We start from the raw sequence: 17,815 nt of genomic DNA on the forward strand, positions 1-17,815 counted from the left end.
CACACACAGAAAATTCAAGCACACACAGAAAATTCTCATGTATTAATTAATTTGCAGCAGAAGCAGCAGCAGCAGCAGACATGAAGTGTGATACCACCACAGACAAAAGCAGCATAAAGCCTACAAACCAGAGAAAATGACTGTTATCTATCACGTCTATTTATATTTTAGTCATTTTAGTTGTAGCTAGCACATTCATCAGTTTTTTTCACAGTTTGAATGACTTAAAATAGCTTTACAATTTTTATTTATTCTTTTCTTTTATTTATTTAATTATTATTATTACCAAGTTACAAGTTTCAAGGTTTAGGACTTGTATTCTAGGTGGGAGGTCAAGTTCTCGTCAGGGCATGTCATGGACAGCAGCTTACTTTCCTCTTCTCTTTGGCCAGCACTAATTTAACAAAGCAGGGTTTAGGTGTAGAGAACCTTGATGAGAATAATCCTTGACCTGGATCAATGACAAGTAATAACATGAATTATTTTTAGTTTTGGTCTGCAGTGAAAATTAACAGATTACAACCAACAGACAAAAGGTTCATTATGTTTAATAAGACATTTGACAATTTATTTCTGAGTTGGGAAAAAAAAATCGAAATTCAAACACATCCACACATAAATTTACCGTCTTGCAATGTCTTATTTTGGCCTATGGAAGAGGTTTGGTGTAGTCTCATCAGATTGCTGTTGATTTCAACACCGGGATCCGTGAAGAATGACGAAGCTGCTCTTTTCACAATGTCAACAAACTGAGTCACAGTTTCTGACCCAGTGTTTGGTGAAAGCGACCCAATTCTTTTACAAACAACAACTAACATTTAGGTATTACAAATAATAACCATGCAACACTCATTCAGTCAGTTGCACAACCCTTGGATCTAAGTGTGCTATTTCTATTCCTGATATTTTTGTTTTGTTTTAATCTTGTACAGTATATTGTTGTTCTTGTAAATATAGATTTTTATGGATGTTTAACTTATTTGGACCTTTTGTGTGAATCTACATACCTTGATGCTGGTGTTACACATACTGATTTATTGTTCCCACTGGACAATGAAAGATATTTATATTTTAGCCTGTTCTATTTTAGAGTTTGTGTTTAGACTATCGACACAAACGAACACGCATAGATGATAAATGCGTTTTATATATTTATTTATTTATTCATTCATTCTTTATAGGTCAATAATCACGGAAAGGCTGTAGGTTGTTTATAGTCTGCACTTTTTCATGCTTTTGACCTTTCCAGGCAGAGCTTCCTTTTGTTTATTCAATTAGGCCTGCCTCAAACGTGAATTTATAAATAAATTTTCATTTCCAGAGCTAATCTTGATTGTCTTCTCTTCACCCAACTTTTTCACCTTGTTGCATATTTCCTCGTGGGTTTTGAGGCATGACTCTCACGCCATTTTGATTCCTAAACTGGATTTGTGGAGCCAATCTCTAGGTTCATTTTCACATTTATAAAGAAAGTTGTTGCCTAAAACCTTGAGTTTCAAAACCTTATTGAACCATATTTGCTGTTGTGATCATCAGAATGTCCAGTCCCTCACTACTCGACCCCCAGGGTTTCCCTCAGCATATTATAAGCCTGGCAGGCCACCAGGCTTTACTTGTGCCCGTGTCAAATAATGTTAATTTAGCTTAGTTTCTTTTTAAATTATTGCCTTTTTTACGACTTTGTAGTTGGTGTTTAGTTATTAATCTTCCAGCCTTCCAAAAATGCATAACAAGTAGTATTTTCAAATTTCCTGTCAACTTTAAACATTTTTTAACTCAATAACAGGGCGGCCAGCTGGATGACTGCCCTAGCAGCGCCGGGCTTAGCAAGTTTTCTGGGGGAAACTCTGACTCCTAATTTTGCTGGATCTCAGTGCTGTGTGATTATAACATCCTGACTAATGGATACAAAAATCGATCAAGGCTGTTTCAACTTTTTTGGCATGCATGCAAAACGATGTTTGTGGACACACCATGTCTCACTGTGAGACATGGTGGAGGCAGCATCATGCTGTGGTGATGAGTTTCTTCAGCAGGGACAGGAAACCTGGGCATATCTGATTTTCATTTGTAAATAAATAAATAAAAAAATAAAAATTCAAAATACCTTACTTTCCTTGACTGACAAGAACTTTCGAAGTTTTAATGTATAAACGTTGAAAAGTGCAGTTTCGATTGATCAGAGGCAGTGCAATCTCTCTCCACAAAGCAGCAACAGGAGCAACAACAAATCAGACGGAGACTCGTTGGTGTCCAGTGACGCGGTCTGTAAGGTGGAGCTGTTGTTGCCGTCCACCTTTCTCGCCGGAGGACTTTTTTTCTTCTTCTTTTTTTTTTTTTTTTTGGCCAGCCTCTGCGCGTTTTCACACGGCAGGTGGAGCTCTACGTCCAAAGATTTGGGTGTCGGGTCCAGTTCCGTGTTTTCCACTAGACAGACAAAACCCCCACTTCATATCTCCCTCTTTTCCCTTCCTGCATCCCCCAGGCAGGAATCATCACCTTCTCTCCAAAACCCTCCACCCGCCCCTCCAGCCCCCTTCGCTGCCCGCCCCTCCTTGCCTGCCTTCCTGCCTGCGACGTAGCGCTCCTCTAGCCGGGGCTGCGCTCTGATCGGCCGAACATTCGCCGCGCTCCTAAATTGGTTTGTCATTTCTGACCCTCCCGCCCCCCGTCCCCTCCTCTCTCTCTTGCTCTCGCTTCCTGACCACGGTCCTCTGCTCCTCTGCTCCGTTGCGCCTGTGGACTTCAGCTGAAGTCAGTTAAGAACATAAGGAGAGAGACGGGGGAGGGAAGAAGGGAAGGACCGGGATACAGACAGACGGATAGAGGAGGAGAGAGAGAGAGAGCGAAGGAGAGAGATACGCCTCTGTCCTCCTCTAGCTCTCTCCTGGGCTTGTAGAGCGTTTGGACGGAGTAGAGCTTTTTTTTTCTCCTTCCTGATCGGGATCCTAAGCACGCAGCCATAGCTTTATCCCCATCCCTTCCTGGAGGAACACTTGTCCGGGCTCCCCCTTTTTTTTTTTTTGCACCAAGTCGGAGTCCAAGCAGCGATCATCAAGTGAAACAAACCGACTAGGAAGATATATTTGCGTCCAGCTGCCTGCTAAGAAACATCGCCTCTTCTCCGTGCTGGATGTGTACATGTTTGCCCTGAGATCCCTGCTGCTGGTGATTGGGTAAGAATCCACTTTTTTTTGTATATCTTTCCCTCTCAAATGATGCAGATCTACGGAGACATGAGCGGTGAGCGTCTTTGAGACCCCCTTTGGCTGCATGTCAACCTGTGCATCTGAGCTGAGATGCTCTACGGCAGCGCTGACTTGGATGCCTATGGGAATGTGGCCTGCGATTATTGCGCTTACAGAGCTGGCCTCTCGGTGGGTAACATGTTAAACACGGGTTCGCACAGGATGCTTGTCCGGGGGATCGCGGCTGCGTAAGGGCGTCGCTCGGATGTGACTCGAAGCAATAAGCGATGATCCCTCCATTACCTCTCCGGATCCCAATCAATGCAATCACATTATCCCCGTGACAGCTCCCGTCGGCCTCGGCGTGTGTACGCGTTATTATTCTGGTGCTGTACAGCCGCATGTATCTGCCTCACTGCAGGGCGCAATTACACATCACATGTACTGGCATGATGGATGGCAAGACTAAGGCTTCGCCTCTTATTAAGGGTTCTCTTATTCTATGCGGCTGTCACTCGCGTGTTCAGATATGGGAATGCAGTAAAGCTGGCACGGCTCGGGGACGTGCTCGGGTTTTTGTCAGCCGCAGTCCAGAGGATCCGAGAGAAAAATAATGGCACTGTGTTTGGGATCAGCAGCATCCAAGAGGCCGGCGCACGGCAGCACAAGTCAATCATGCGGATTCACGGGTGTAAAGAAAACACTGATTATGTTTACAATAGGAAGGCATCTGGAGGTTAGGTTTGCAGATGACCTTGGTGTATAACAGTAAATTACAGAAGGTGGCACACTCCTGCAGAAAAAAAAGAGAAGAAAAACCCAGTCACTTGCTTCAGAATTAATTTTAATAATATTGAGTAACAAGTATTGCTCGCCTAATCCTGTTTTAATTCCTCACTAATGATTGACTGGACGACTAATCAGTGATTTGGCAGACAAATAATTGCAGATAGCTGCCATTTAAAGCCCTCCCCTCTTCAATAGGCACCCCTGGTGTCTGAGAGTCTGCTTGGGTGGCTGTGTACTGGCCTATTTGAATCACATTACCCTCAATATCCAAATGGCTCTTAGCAACAAATTTTCCAACTCTTTGTGGAGATCTTATCCAAGGGGAAGCAGGATGGATGATAATATGTTTACAGGGCGATGCAGCAGAGAAAGACGCCACAGAGGAATCTGTTGAGCAAAAATGAAAGTGGTCACATTTTATCATGTTACACGGTGCCTGTTGGACCATATCGGCTAAAAGAGAGGCATATTTCCTTGGAAATGTTTACAGCTTTAGACGGGCTGAATGTAGATAAATGGATTTGGATCAGGACGCTTTGCATCTGACACTGCTCAACTTCAAATGTCGAAGTATTTAATTGTTTTTTTTTTTTTTCCCCAAATCTATTTTTTTATTTATGTACATTTCCTCTAACTTCTTTATTTTACAGTACACAACACACACAAATTTAATTATGCAATGTGATGATGTAAAGAATTGCTGGAAGAAATTTAGTGATTCACTGATATGAAAAGTTGGGCCGATATGCGATATTAATATCACTGAAATGGTCAATAACAATTTTTTACACATATATTTTATTACTGTTTTGACAACTTTGGGTTGGGGGGGGACCCTGGCCATAAACAGATCGCAACAAGACAAAAATAAATATCAGTTGTTCATATCAGGAACATACCAGTATGTAAAAAAAAATTGCTGATATTAGCCAATACCGATGTCAGTGCTGATATATTTGCACCCCTAGCTAAAATAAGTTACCAGTGGAAGTACTGTCACACTGGTACCTCTAATGCAACATAAAGTCATATTAGTCATATTAGTGCAGTCCATCTGCAGACTTCACCCTGAATGCATCATTCCTCCTGCAAAACATTGCAGTGGCATCAGGCTGGAAGGTTGGTATTTCATCACAAAAAGTAAGGAATCTTAGAGTTGATGGGAATAAAGATGGGGGTAAATACAGGGGATTGCTGGAAGAAAAACTGGTAAAGGCTGCAGAAGTCTTGAGACTGGGTGGAGAGTCACCAAAAGACTTTGAACATACATCTAGGGCCACATTGGGATGGTTTAGATTGAAGGATATGCACATGTTAGAATGACCCAGTCAAAGTCCAGACCTTAATACAATTCACAATCCACAAGACTTGGAAATTGATGTGCACAGATGCTCTAAAGCAAATCTTACTGAGCTTCAGCTATTTTGCAAAGAAGAAAGCCATTTCAGTCTGTAGGTCTGCAAAGCCAATAGTGACATACACATAAGATAATAAGCAGGAACCTCATGCCTAATTAGATGTAATTGCAGAAAAACTTGGTTATAAAGTATTGCCTCATGGGGACTGTGGGGCAAGGCAATTAGTTGAACGGGATTTTATTTAAGGGCATCAGAATAAAATGGGTCTGAATACAAATGCAAACCTTCCACTTCGTAATAATGTACCACATTGTGCTAAGTGACAAAATGTGAAAAAGTTCAAGCGTTGCAATACTTTAGGAAGGGACTGACTTGACTTCTTTCCAAATTCTGCCTCTATTCATCATGCATGTCTGTGTGTGTGTGTCTGATTTCTGAATCTGTCTCAAACAGTGGAGAAAGATAAGCTTTAATAGTTTTTCGTGTTATCTTGTCTAAATGGTTTACTTTTCTGACGGGCTCAGATAGCCTCTCAAGAGCCAGCCGCAGGACGTTTGTCAAACAGACAAGTGTGAGCGTGGGGTTGTTAAAGAACAACCAGAGTCGTGTTCGGTAACAAAATTCATGTGGCACCAATGTTTCTCAGCCCCTGAAAGCATACGATGTGCAGCAGCCGACTTCAAGCATTCTGCTTACTGTAGGTCTGTCTGTCCTCCCATAAATTAGGTCACTGCTTCTTTTCTGTTATGATGCAGGAGACGGCTAAAGAGCCGTGTTGAGGAGAAAAAAAAAAAAAGAGTGAAGCACGGCGGTTGTGCTAATTCAGATCATTTTTGCTTGACTTGAAGACCTCACTCTCCTTTGTTCAGAGCTGTTAATATTGCAAATACATTTGGTTTAGATTTGGAAGATTCCATGAACAATATCTACCCGTGAAACGGAAGGAGGTCGTTATTGGAACAAGGGATCAACTGTTAAACATCTTCTGCTAACACAAAAACCTCTAGATAATGAAAATAAACCTTGGCAGGCAACACGATTCATCTCAGACAGACAGCGTTTGGGAAATGCACACAAGAATATTAAGACAAGCAGGCACATAATCAGTTTTGTTACAACTGTAACCGCTTGTTACTACAGTCAATTTGCATTTTCAAGGGGTAATGAGAGAATTTCATTTCAGCATTTGTGCTGTTAGTTCAGCTTAGTGGCTCCGCAGATCCTAAACTCTGATTTACCGAGAATTATTTAGAAACAAATGATGGCAAATTTGCAGCTTTCAGTCAAAAAAGTGGCTCACATTCCTTTCTCACACTGCTATGAAAATATATCACTCCCCCTTATAGATTTTCTCAGTTTCTCCCTTTTTTTATCACACTTGTTTCAGATCATCAAACAAATTTTAATTTAACAGACTGAGACAAGAATGACCTCAAGATTGAGATCACAATGCAGTTTCCACATAATTTAAATTGTAAAGGGAAAAAAAAAAAACATTCAAACCAACATGGCTTTATTTGAAAAAAGCTGCCACCTGCTTAATAACTGGTTGTGCCAACTACTGTTGACACAATATTTGTAATTCAGCCACAACATAAAGTTTTCAAGCATTAGTAGCATATCTACGGTAATTGAGTGGTGTAATCAGACTTTGACTACACCACTGTTCTTTTTTTTTTTGTACTAGTATTTTTCTGCATGCATTTGGATCCAAAACACTTCATTTTTGTCTTGTCAAAAATTTTCCAGAAATTCTTGGAATCATCAAAACGTTTCAAGGTAATGCGAGATAGATATTTGTGTTAATTTTGGTCAGTATTGGTTTTCACTCTTGCATGGATCACATTTTTACCACGTCTTTTTCTTGGTATTAAATCCTCAACAGTGACGTTAACTGAAGCAGTGCTTTAGATGTTGTTTTGCAACCTTCTGAAATAGTTAACAATTTGCTCTTGGAGTAATTTTGGTTCGCTGGCCTCTTATGTGAATGTTCTGCTCTGGTGTGAGTTTTCTCCATTTATGGACAGATGCTCTTAGCATAGTTTGCTGTACTCTCAAATTTATTTTGTTTCCCTTTCCAGATTGTTAGCTGTCTATTCTTTCTGTGAAAGTTATTTGTTGGTCAATACAATCAGGATGTAACATATTGCCGGGTTTGCTTGGATAGTTTTTCCCTCTCAGTTAATGAAATCAAGATTTGGAGACACCGTTTGGATTTACTCAGGTCATCTTTGTCTTATGTGAACTTTTTTGAAGATGTAAAAAAATGGCCCAGGTTTCATGGCGGTGGTATAGGATTCACGGGTGACCCAGAAACTATGACTGAAAAAAAAAAAAAAAAAAAAAAAAAATTTTTTTTTGTTGCTATTTCTAAATATTTAGCTTACCCATTCATCCTCCATAAATATGTTACAAGTAGCAGTTATCATTCTACATAAATACAGGAGTTAAAAGCATCTTTCAAAAACACTGATAGTATCCTCTATTTTTGCAGTGAGTTATATAAATGGGGTATTTTTTTTTATCCTATTGTCCTACAAATAATTTGTTTACAGCTTCTCCTTGCTTGACAGCATGGGAAAGCACAAGCCCACCTCCTTCCGGCTAGCAGGTCTCCTCCACCAGCAGCCTTGGCTCCTGCCAGTGCCCACATTCATGAGAAAGAAGTTGGATATTATTTTTGGGGTGATTAAGCTTCTCATAAGTGTGTGGGAGCTGTCTACTGAACTTTCTGATTACAACTCCTTAGAAATATTGCAAAATGTTCTCTCTTTTGGAAGTGATTGCGGGCATTTTTTTTTAAAGTAAGGTGGGCTTGGCCAACATTTCAGCAAGCTGTGTGGGTTTTGGGACTTTGCCAGGAGTGGGAGTTTATAATGTCTGCCTGATGGTGATAGGCTGCATTTAGCCTTTATATTTTCTGTGCTTTCGCTGATACTCTGAAGACCATTTTTGACCTATTCAAATTATCATCCTGTCTTTGGCTTTGACATTGACTGAACGAGTTGGACAGATGCATTCTTTTTGTGTTTGTGCATCCTGTTTGCAGTTATCAGATTATTGGAAGATAATGTTGCACCCTGACCTAATCCTTCAAGGTTAGAGTGTATTCTGCCTCTAAAGCTAAGGGCTTTTCACCTCCCCGTCTTCAGCTGATAAGAGCTTGAGATAGGCTTAAGGTTGCTGAACTTATGCTGACATTGCTGTGTTTTTGTGTTCTATATCTGCCTGTAAAGACAAAGGGGCTGAGGAAAGTAAGCAGCTCTCTGTGTCCTCAGGTCCATCTCATAAAGGAAGCCTCTGTCAGCATGGGTGTTGTAGTCTGTTGTCCTCGCCAGGGTCTGCAGCCTGCTGTCTGGAGGCTCCTGGCTGCTTTCAGTTTATTTTAACAAGGCTGACATGAGGAACTACAGTAAAGTGCAAAATTAAACTTTTACAGTTTTTTTCATGCTATTACCACTAACATTATTGTGTTTTGGGAGGATTTTAGAAAATAGATTAACACGAAGTGACACATAATGTGAAACTGAACAGAAACTCATGCATCATTTTTTTATTTTTTATTATTTTAGATAACCTGAAAAGCAGCGCTTGTTTGTATTCAAGTCTCTTTAGTCTGACTCTTCAACATAAAATCACCGAGTAAATAAATGAATAAATAAAGTTTACTGTCAGCATTTTGAAACAATTTTAATACACTCGAGACATGTATAGTTTTGATTGGGGCTGGAGAGGGACTTGACTGACTGGAGTCAGTGGGGAATCCTATACCATACAAACCATGTTTTAATCCATTCTCAAATTCAGGGGTGTTGAGGTGGGGTGATCACACCATTACATTTGCTGGTGTGGTGGGGACTGGAGGTGAGAGAAAGACCTGGAGGTGTCTCCCAACATCATGAAAGGACAGCAGGGGGCTGTTCCCTATGTTGTGGAGTTCTTTGTGTGGGTGCTTGGGCCGTGTCCCTGTGTAGTGGGGTCCCATTGATGGCCTATGACTCTTGGGGACGTGTTGGACTGACTGTGGACCACAAGTGCTATGCTGAGTTCCAGTGAGCTTCCCTTCCTTTTGACCTCTAAGGGGTTGCTCTACAGGTGGGATGGAAATGTGGCCAGTTCCAGCTGCCATGGTGGCCTGGTGCTTGCTCGGCATGTTGGGGGGTATTAGTGGGATCTCCCATTGGTGATGGGCCATTTTGCTGACTGGGGTTAGTGAAGGCCCTGGACTGCTGGAGGGACTGGGTCCCTGGCTTGTCTGGCACAGGAAGAAATGGCCGTGTGGTTGTTTGGGGGGTTTGGGGCTCTCTGTCTCATGCCTCTCTGGCCTGGAGGCTGCTGCCTGTGTGCTTCACTGATGACCTCTGTGTGGATGCCCGTGGTCATGCCTTGTGTTTGTCTGCCCTCCAGAATCAGATCCACCTGTTTGTTGCTGCTCTTGGGTGCTGCGTTGCAGGCATTGTACCATTCTCAACACTCTTACATCTGTGCTCCTGCAGGTGACATACTCGCTCACGTACTCTCTTCTTTTTACATATATCACTCAACTACACCCACCCGAAATCACATAAATAATCAAAATGGTTGAAGGGTATGCAAACACAGGTTACTGTTATAGCATTGTGGCCACCTACTTCGATGTTAGATGTTGCTTTTATTTAATAAAGTCAATCACGCAATTAGGATTCTGTCTTGAGATGTTCTTTTTTTTATAAAGGAAATCTGCCTTGGCACATCTAGGAAACCTTCTTTATATAGTATGCCTGAAATGCAGTAAACAGGACAAGTTAAGACAAAGGAAATTGCAAGAGACTTGCGAGCTGATACTTGGAGACATTTTTCATTTCATTTTGCAGTGAAATGAGCAAACATCTCAGTCTCCAGATGTTCAAAACCCCAAAATATTGGCAGCTGGAATTGCGGCTCTACAAAGTACAAAGCATTGCCTCAGTTCAATAAATAAACAAATAAAATAATTTATTTTCCTTCACCTTACAGCAGAAACTGTATATTGTTGACATATCACATAAAACCACATTAAAATACAATTCAGTTTGTTTAGTGGAAGTTCCTTGCTGTGCGACTGCCTCAAGGGTGAGCCTTAGATGTTACCCTTCCTGAATCAGGATAGTTTAGGAAAAATCTACGTTTAGGTGTTAGAGTAGACCCAGATCTTGAAGCGGTGGGAGCAACATGCTTTAAGAGGCCCTGACTATAGTTAGTTCAGTTGTTAGCTTGGATTTTTTTTTCTCTTCAAAATGAAGATGATGAAAATAAAGACTTTGTGCTTAAGAGACATGGTTGTCGTGGTGATGCGGTGGTTGGTCACTGTAGAGGACATTGCCTGTTTGCAGTGGTGGGATTTGAGATGGGGAAGGTGACTCACTTTGTGGATGATCAGGTTACTCTTGTATTCAAATGTTCTTCATCATATCCAGTTTTGTATTAAGTTAATTTATGCTTGGCAAGCCAAAGGCCTGTGTCAGAGAGCTTCTTAGATAAACATTAGGTTGTGTTTATTATGCCCGCAGAGACAACCAAGCTCTCTGCACAAATAAACCATCACTCATGAGGCATAGGTTGTAAAAAGAAAACTGCTTTCATAATGATATTAGTTTTTAATGAAAACACAGCTGTAGAATTTAACTGCTCTTTCAGTGGTTTTTCATAAAGCCATGATGATTCCTTTTGATTGATTCCTTTGAGTGCCGAGCTTAACCTAATTCAAAAGGCCTCTCCTGTGCTAGATGACATCTCTCTCCTATATTAAAATAATAATCCAAGATTCTTGCCTGGCTTCCTCATTCTCCTAAAGTACTTGGTCATGTGTTAACATATCCGTCCTCCTGCCCGTCGCCTCTCTTAAAGAAGAAACCAGACTCCTCTGCATTTTCCATCATGGCCCTTAACTCATTCGTCCTTTCTTTATGCGTGAAATCCATGTCGCTCTCTTCACCATGCGGCCAGAGTGTAGTTCTTTATGATTGGGAAAAGGGAGAAACCAACTGTGGACTGACTCATTCATTGAGTGACTGTGATTAGAACTGCCCTCCACAGTGAAATGTCTAACTCTGTAGGGATTTTTAAGGGCTCTAAAATCAACCCACCTCAGCTTTTTAGTGGTCTGTAGTTTCTGTGCTGTTTCCATGTTGTTCACTGTTCGACTGCCCGCTAATGCCAGGTGTTACGAGCTATTTGTGAGGTGCTGAAAGTGATCCGTCTTGTTTTCCTGCTCACTGGATATTGCAGCGTTAAGCAGTGCAATGTAATCGAATCTTTAAACAACATCAGGCGGTGAAGCTCAAGGTAAACGGTAAAAACGGATCGCACAGATGGTTGAATCTGCCTGCCCTGATGAATTTTATATTGTGTCTGTCAAACAGAAAATAATACATAAATGCTAATAATAATGATAATATTAATAATAATCATAATAATAAAAGTACATAGTATTTGCATAGCACTTTTCTAGACACTCGGACACTTTATAGGAATCAAGTAAAATTGGAAACAGAACACAAGTACATCAAAATCATAAAAGGAGAACACTTCTAAATAACACGTTAAAAGAATACGACAGCAAAAAACAAATCCCTCCTCCGTAATCCCCTCAAAAAAAAAAGAAGAAAAACAAGACAATAGTCATACATCAAACAAATATATAAAATTGTTAAAAATGCATATCCAACATTGGTTTGACTAGGTAGATAAAGTAGTGCAGAACTGGGAAGCGGAAGGAAAATTATATTTGTTTCATTCATGTTTTCACAAATACAATCTCAATCATGCAATTATATTCAGTCCATTTAGCTTTGATACCCCAAAATAAAGTAATATAATCAGTAAACAGAATCCATCTACGATGAATTTAATCTCAGCATAAATCCAGCTGTTTTGTGAAAGCCCCAGAGATTTGTTAGAGACCATTAGAGAACGGACAGCATCATTAAAACCAAGCAGCACAGCAGAAAGGTCGGGGAGAAATTTAAAGCAGGGTGAGATATTCGAGTCCAAGCATTGGCCCTCTTAAAGAGTACTGCTAAATCCATAATCTGAAAATGTAAAATGAATAGGGCAACTGCAAACGTACCAAAACACAGTTGCACACCTAAGAGCATTAATCAGACAAGCAGCCTCAAGGCCCATCTGACTCTGAAGAAAGAGCAGCGATACACGGCTCAGGTGGAAAATTCTGCTGACAGAACAACTATTAATTGTGTAGTCCATAAATCTGGCTTTTGTGGTGGAATCCCAAGATTGTTGAATTGTTGAATTGTTGGACGAAAACCAAAATAATTTCCCCTTAGCTTGCCACAAGCCTCATAATCACACCTGAAAAAAGAGGCTTTGGTTAGAGGAGGCAAAAACTGAGCTTTATGACCTGCATGAAAAACGGTACACATGGAGGAGAAAACCCTGTACAAATGATGCCTCTTTTTGAAAAAATTTGGTGGCAGCATTATGCTATGGATTTCTGTAGTAGAAAGCTTGTCCGAGCAACAGGGAAGATAACAGAGTTAAATGCAGGACATTTCTGGAAGAAAATCTGCCAGAGGCGGCAAAAAAGCTTGTCATGGGGTTAGAGGTTCACATTCACTCTCAAGCAGGAGAACAATCTTAGGCACATTGCCAGAGCTACAATGGCTTGATCTGGATCAAAGCATGCCCATGTGCAAAGTTGTCCCAGTCCAAGTCCAGTTTTTCATCGAATTAAACATTTTTGACAAGATTTGAAATTGAATGTGCATCAAGGCTTTTCATCCAATCTGAGTTAGCTGAGTGGTTTTATTTTTTATGCAAGGAATAACGGGCCAAAGCTGGAAGAGATTTGCAGATGTGATTGCAACAACAACATTCCCTCTTGGAGCCTGAAATGCATGCCGCACTTCTCAGATTTTTAATAGTAAAAGATTTGAAAACCACGTTTCATTCTCATTTCACTTCTCAATGATGCACATTGACTTAATGTATCCGAAGTATCCCACTAAAATGCATTTAGGTTTGTGGCTGTTGTGCAATAAAGACAAACTGGTCCTTCGACTGACATATGATAATTTGTTTCTTGCTTAGATTCACAAGCGTTACTGATTAAGTCAGATATTTTTTAGCACAAGACAAAAGAGCTCATTTCCTGTCACATTAAAACAAGGAAGGGGCTTATTAAAGCAGAAATTTTCACAGATTTAATTAGATAATCTATTTACTGAATTAAACACGTTTCAAAAACACAAAAAGAAAACCCAGCTTATAATTAGATATATATCAGCTATACCAAACAAATAACACACCAGAATAGAGGAGTTGCAATGACAGAAGTGATTAATTAAGATTAAAGTACAACCCTATAATTATCACATCTTCAGACCCATGATTAGAATGAAAAGTTCCACAGAAAGCACCAGCAATGTCACCTCATAGGAGAGGGTCTGGATGGATCCCATCTCGCCTGTGCAGGACTTCTTTATGCAGTTTAGATGTCACCCCCCTTCCCTCCCTCCTTTCCTTCCTGCGTGGGTTTCCTCTGGGTACTCGGTCAGCCTTTGCATGCATGTTAGGTTAATTGGTGACTCCACACTGACCCAGAGGAGTAAGTATGTGGCTGTTTTTCTTGTGTTGCAATCTGTCTTGGGTTTATACCCAGTACAGATTGCCCGTCCATAACTATCCTGAGTCTAAGTGGGATTAAAACAGGTATTGAAAATGAATGATTGTGTTTTACATTAAAATTCAGTATTACAATGTCCTTATAAAGAGATTTTTGTTTGAGATTTTTTTTGACATCCCTTTGATTTACATGCTAATGAGACAGAAGTCATAGATTACTATTGAAAAGTAGCTGGAAACTTAAAAAAATAAAATTTTGGATTCTAAAAAGTGGATCTATTTTTTTTTTTTACAGTTTTTATTGTGCTAATGTTCTGTATTCAACAGTAGAGAGAGCACAGAGAGAAAGGAAAGACATGCAGGAAATCGTCAGAGGACGGGAATCAAACGACTTCGTTTAGGATTGTAGCCATTATATCTAATTGTGTTAGTTTTAATACTCTTGGTACTGTGTTGGTTTTTCCTCCAGGTCAGTGCTTCACAACCCTGGTCCTCAAGGCACACTGGCCTGCATGTTTTAGATGTTCCCTTGCTTCAGCACAAATTATTTCAGTTGACAGGTGTTTGCTGAACTGCAATCAGCTGAAACAAGTAGGGCTGTGTGCCTTGAGGACCAGGGTTGAGAAACGCACAACATACCATGGGCATCTCATACCAGCTTATGCCTAAATGCCACCTAACTTTGTGTAAGTGTTGGGAAAGGAATAACAATAGACTGGAGCGGGTATATGATGCTTCAAAACCATCATATACAACAAAGAAAACCTAATGAATATAAAGTAGGTTCTTTCAGGATTTTGCAAATGAAAAAAAGCAGACTTTGGAAGTATTACTGCATTTGCTGCATAACATTTACAGATGATACACAATGCATATATACATATAAAAATACATTTGAAGAATCTGAAGACATTTCTGTTGGTTGGAGGATAAGAATGTAAATCGATCCTAAATGGATCGAAAACAGACATGACTCTGGAATAAATCCTTTCACTATGCATTTTGTACATAAGCAACTAAAAACTATTTTAACTGTTACATCATTAAAGCTAATTAAATTATAAATCTCAACTACAGCATCTTAAAGCTGCGATATGGCACTCTTATAAACAGTCTGCTTTTTAACATATTTATTAAAGCCATCACAATGTCCTGTCCGCATAGTATGAGACAAACGATAGGAGAAAAACTCCAGGAACGACCAGGAGGGTTTTAACACTGTCAATCACCCACGTATATATGAAGAGGAGGGGTGGGAGTTTTAAAGTACACCATACCAACATTCAAACATAGGGGCGATAGTGATAGCCTGAGACTGCTTTGTTACTTCATTCTTGCTGTAATCGATGAAAACATAACTTTTGCTTTCTATAAAAAAAAATCCTGAAGGAAAATGCCATAAGTTTCGGTCGCTTGGGTTTGCAGGAGTGTACCGTTATCACTACGTGTTAGATACTCTGTGTATGTTAACGTAGATCAACAGCAAGCCAAACTCAATTTCATGAGCCAGGAAGCTGAGCGTCTTGCTCCTTTATTACGTTTTCTTGACACAACTTTGAGCAGTGGTGTGGAAAGCTCAATAAAAGGTTGAGTGAAACTATAAGAAAGAAAAATAAAATATGCATCAGCTCTAAATACACAGAATAAACTTCTAGAGTCTGAATATAATTAACCTGAGCTGCAGTTAAGAAACAGTCACGTAGCAACCGTTGCTATGTAAATAAAAACTATGAAAATATGGCTTTTCTAGAATAAACACATTTGGAAAACAATCTCAGAATAAACTAACAAAACATATAACACCAAACAGAACACAGATTGAACTTACAGCCATTGTTTTCGGAGGTGTAAGAAAAGATTGACAACACAGGAGGTGAAGTTCATACATTAACAGGCAGGCTTTCTCTCTACGAACAGATATTCCAAACTACAACTGCCTCTGCTACCCACAATGTACTGTTATCTCAAAATTCTCGTTCAAAATAAAATACAGAGAAATTAATACTATAAAACTTTTTAAAACTAATTAAAACATTTCCAACATCCAGCCTGGGGCAGAACAAGGAGATAAGAATCCATAGTAGACCAGCCTGTCAATCTCCAAATAATTAAAAAAATAAATAGTAATCAACTCAGTTTTTTATTCTCAAAAAACATTCAGTGTGGCTGAAGCAAAGCAGTTTTGCAAGTAAATCTCATTTTCAGTTACTGAAAATGCTTCATGTCAGTCGTTGGAAACGTTTGATAACTGCATTATGCACAGTATTCATGCAGGTCCTCTTTATCTGATACTAACATTTATATGAAGATACTGTATGAAAAATATAAGTGTGACAAGAAGTTACAGGTACATTTTCACACCACTATAGGTATGCATTGCTACTAACGCCTTTGTTCTTGTAAAGCCTTTAGTTCAGAAGCTATTCCTCTTTCACAAAGACAAAAAAAAAAAAAGAAATTCATACCTTGCTCCACACTTGTCTGCTATGTCCTTCACCTCCCTGTGCACCACTCAGAGCTGTCACCAGTCAATAGACACACATACATGCATGCATTTCTTTCCACACATTAATGTGATGCACATCAACAACAACCACTTTCCTTTAAACAAACACGCTTGAACTTGAGTGCATAAGATCAGATACTCAAAGGCCCCACTTGGACTTGCCTGCAGCTGTATGTTTACAGGGGTGACAAAAAAACACAGCGAATGCCGAATCAATTATTGTAAGTTGCTCGCTCAAAGGTCTACTGATTATTTTTGGTCTCTGCAGGAAGGCCTTTGCAATAGTGCTCACCCCCTTCTCCCAGTCCGGTGCCTTTTAAACGAAGCATTTCTGTGTTGTTCTATGTGTGAAGCCAGCCGGCCAGTGTTACTGATGGGGAATTCTTTGCTTTTGTTTGTCGGTTTACTGTAGCGTGCCAAGGAGGCCTCGCTTGTTTGGAGAATGGGCTTCATGGAAATGAGTCACACACAATGTGATGCAACACAGCAGATCAGATTTGAATTATGGGGCAGTGAACAATGAGGTCATCGCGGGGCTGGGGGCATAAACCTCTCGGTGGCATGGAGTATAAGACGGCATTTCTTATCAATGGAGGAAACTAGCGCAGGGTTTCAAAACACAGGACTGTTTAAGGACTTGGTGCAAATAAAAGACTGAGGCAGAAGACAGTTGTAAGGGGAAGTCTAGATTGGCTGTTTTATGAATAGTGTTGCCTTCAATTACTTTAACAGTCATGTTTCGCCGCAAAGTAAAATGTTTGTTGTAGTTTATTACAGCATGTTGTTGAATAGATGCAATTTACTCTTTTTCTTTTCTCTTCACTTTCCAGCACTTGCCCGCCTCTCATATCCCCAATGCTGCAGCCAATGATATTTTCCATATCTTTCCCTTCTTCAGCAGATTGTCTGCAATCAGCGTCGGCTGTAATACCATCATCCCTTGGCCCCTCTTAAATTTCTTGCTTACTGGGCTTTTACTTTAACTGCATTACATATATCTTCCACTCCCTGTTCATCTGGTTCCTTTCAGCATAAACCAGGCCGAAAGATCTGACTTGAAGCACGTTGATGGGACTCGTCATTTGATGGCAAATTTGGAAAACAACGCTGTCATTTATTGTGCCTGCTTTGTGGCCCGGCTGTGACGCTGATTGATATCGAATGGCATTTTCATTCGGAGTCTTTGGGAGTGAGAATATGTGCCAGAGAGTATTGATCTGTAGCTTAGTTGTTCGTGTAGTGCGATAGGATGAAGAAAGGAAAGAATGACTACATGGTCATGCTTGATTGAACAAAAGCATAAACAATAAACATTTGAAACTTTTCACATTTTGTCAGCCACAGTCTTCAGTGAATTTTATTTGGATTTTATT

General features: G+C 40.1%; 2 long non-coding RNA genes across 2 annotated transcripts in view; one reads left to right on the forward strand and one right to left on the reverse strand.

The window, feature by feature from the left end:
* Positions 1-15,522, forward strand: part of LOC106934747 (uncharacterized) — a 21,402-nt gene extending 5,880 nt beyond the window's left edge. The window contains exons 2-3 of the long non-coding RNA XR_001421757.1: positions 5,939-5,940; positions 15,365-15,522. This is a non-coding gene — a long non-coding RNA (uncharacterized LOC106934747). The remainder of the gene's footprint in view (positions 1-5,938; positions 5,941-15,364) is intronic.
* Positions 5,818-17,815, reverse strand: part of LOC106934748 (uncharacterized) — a 16,484-nt gene continuing 4,486 nt past the window's right edge. The window contains exons 2-3 of the long non-coding RNA XR_001421758.1: positions 10,203-10,210; positions 5,818-5,829 (exon numbers count right to left, since the gene is read on the reverse strand). This is a non-coding gene — a long non-coding RNA (uncharacterized LOC106934748). The remainder of the gene's footprint in view (positions 5,830-10,202; positions 10,211-17,815) is intronic.

This window comes from Poecilia latipinna, unplaced genomic scaffold (assembly GCF_001443285.1).
Source record: "Poecilia latipinna isolate Pla-1442-1.1 unplaced genomic scaffold, P_latipinna-1.0 Scaffold1852, whole genome shotgun sequence".
Lineage (NCBI taxonomy): Eukaryota > Metazoa > Chordata > Actinopteri > Cyprinodontiformes > Poeciliidae > Poecilia > Poecilia latipinna.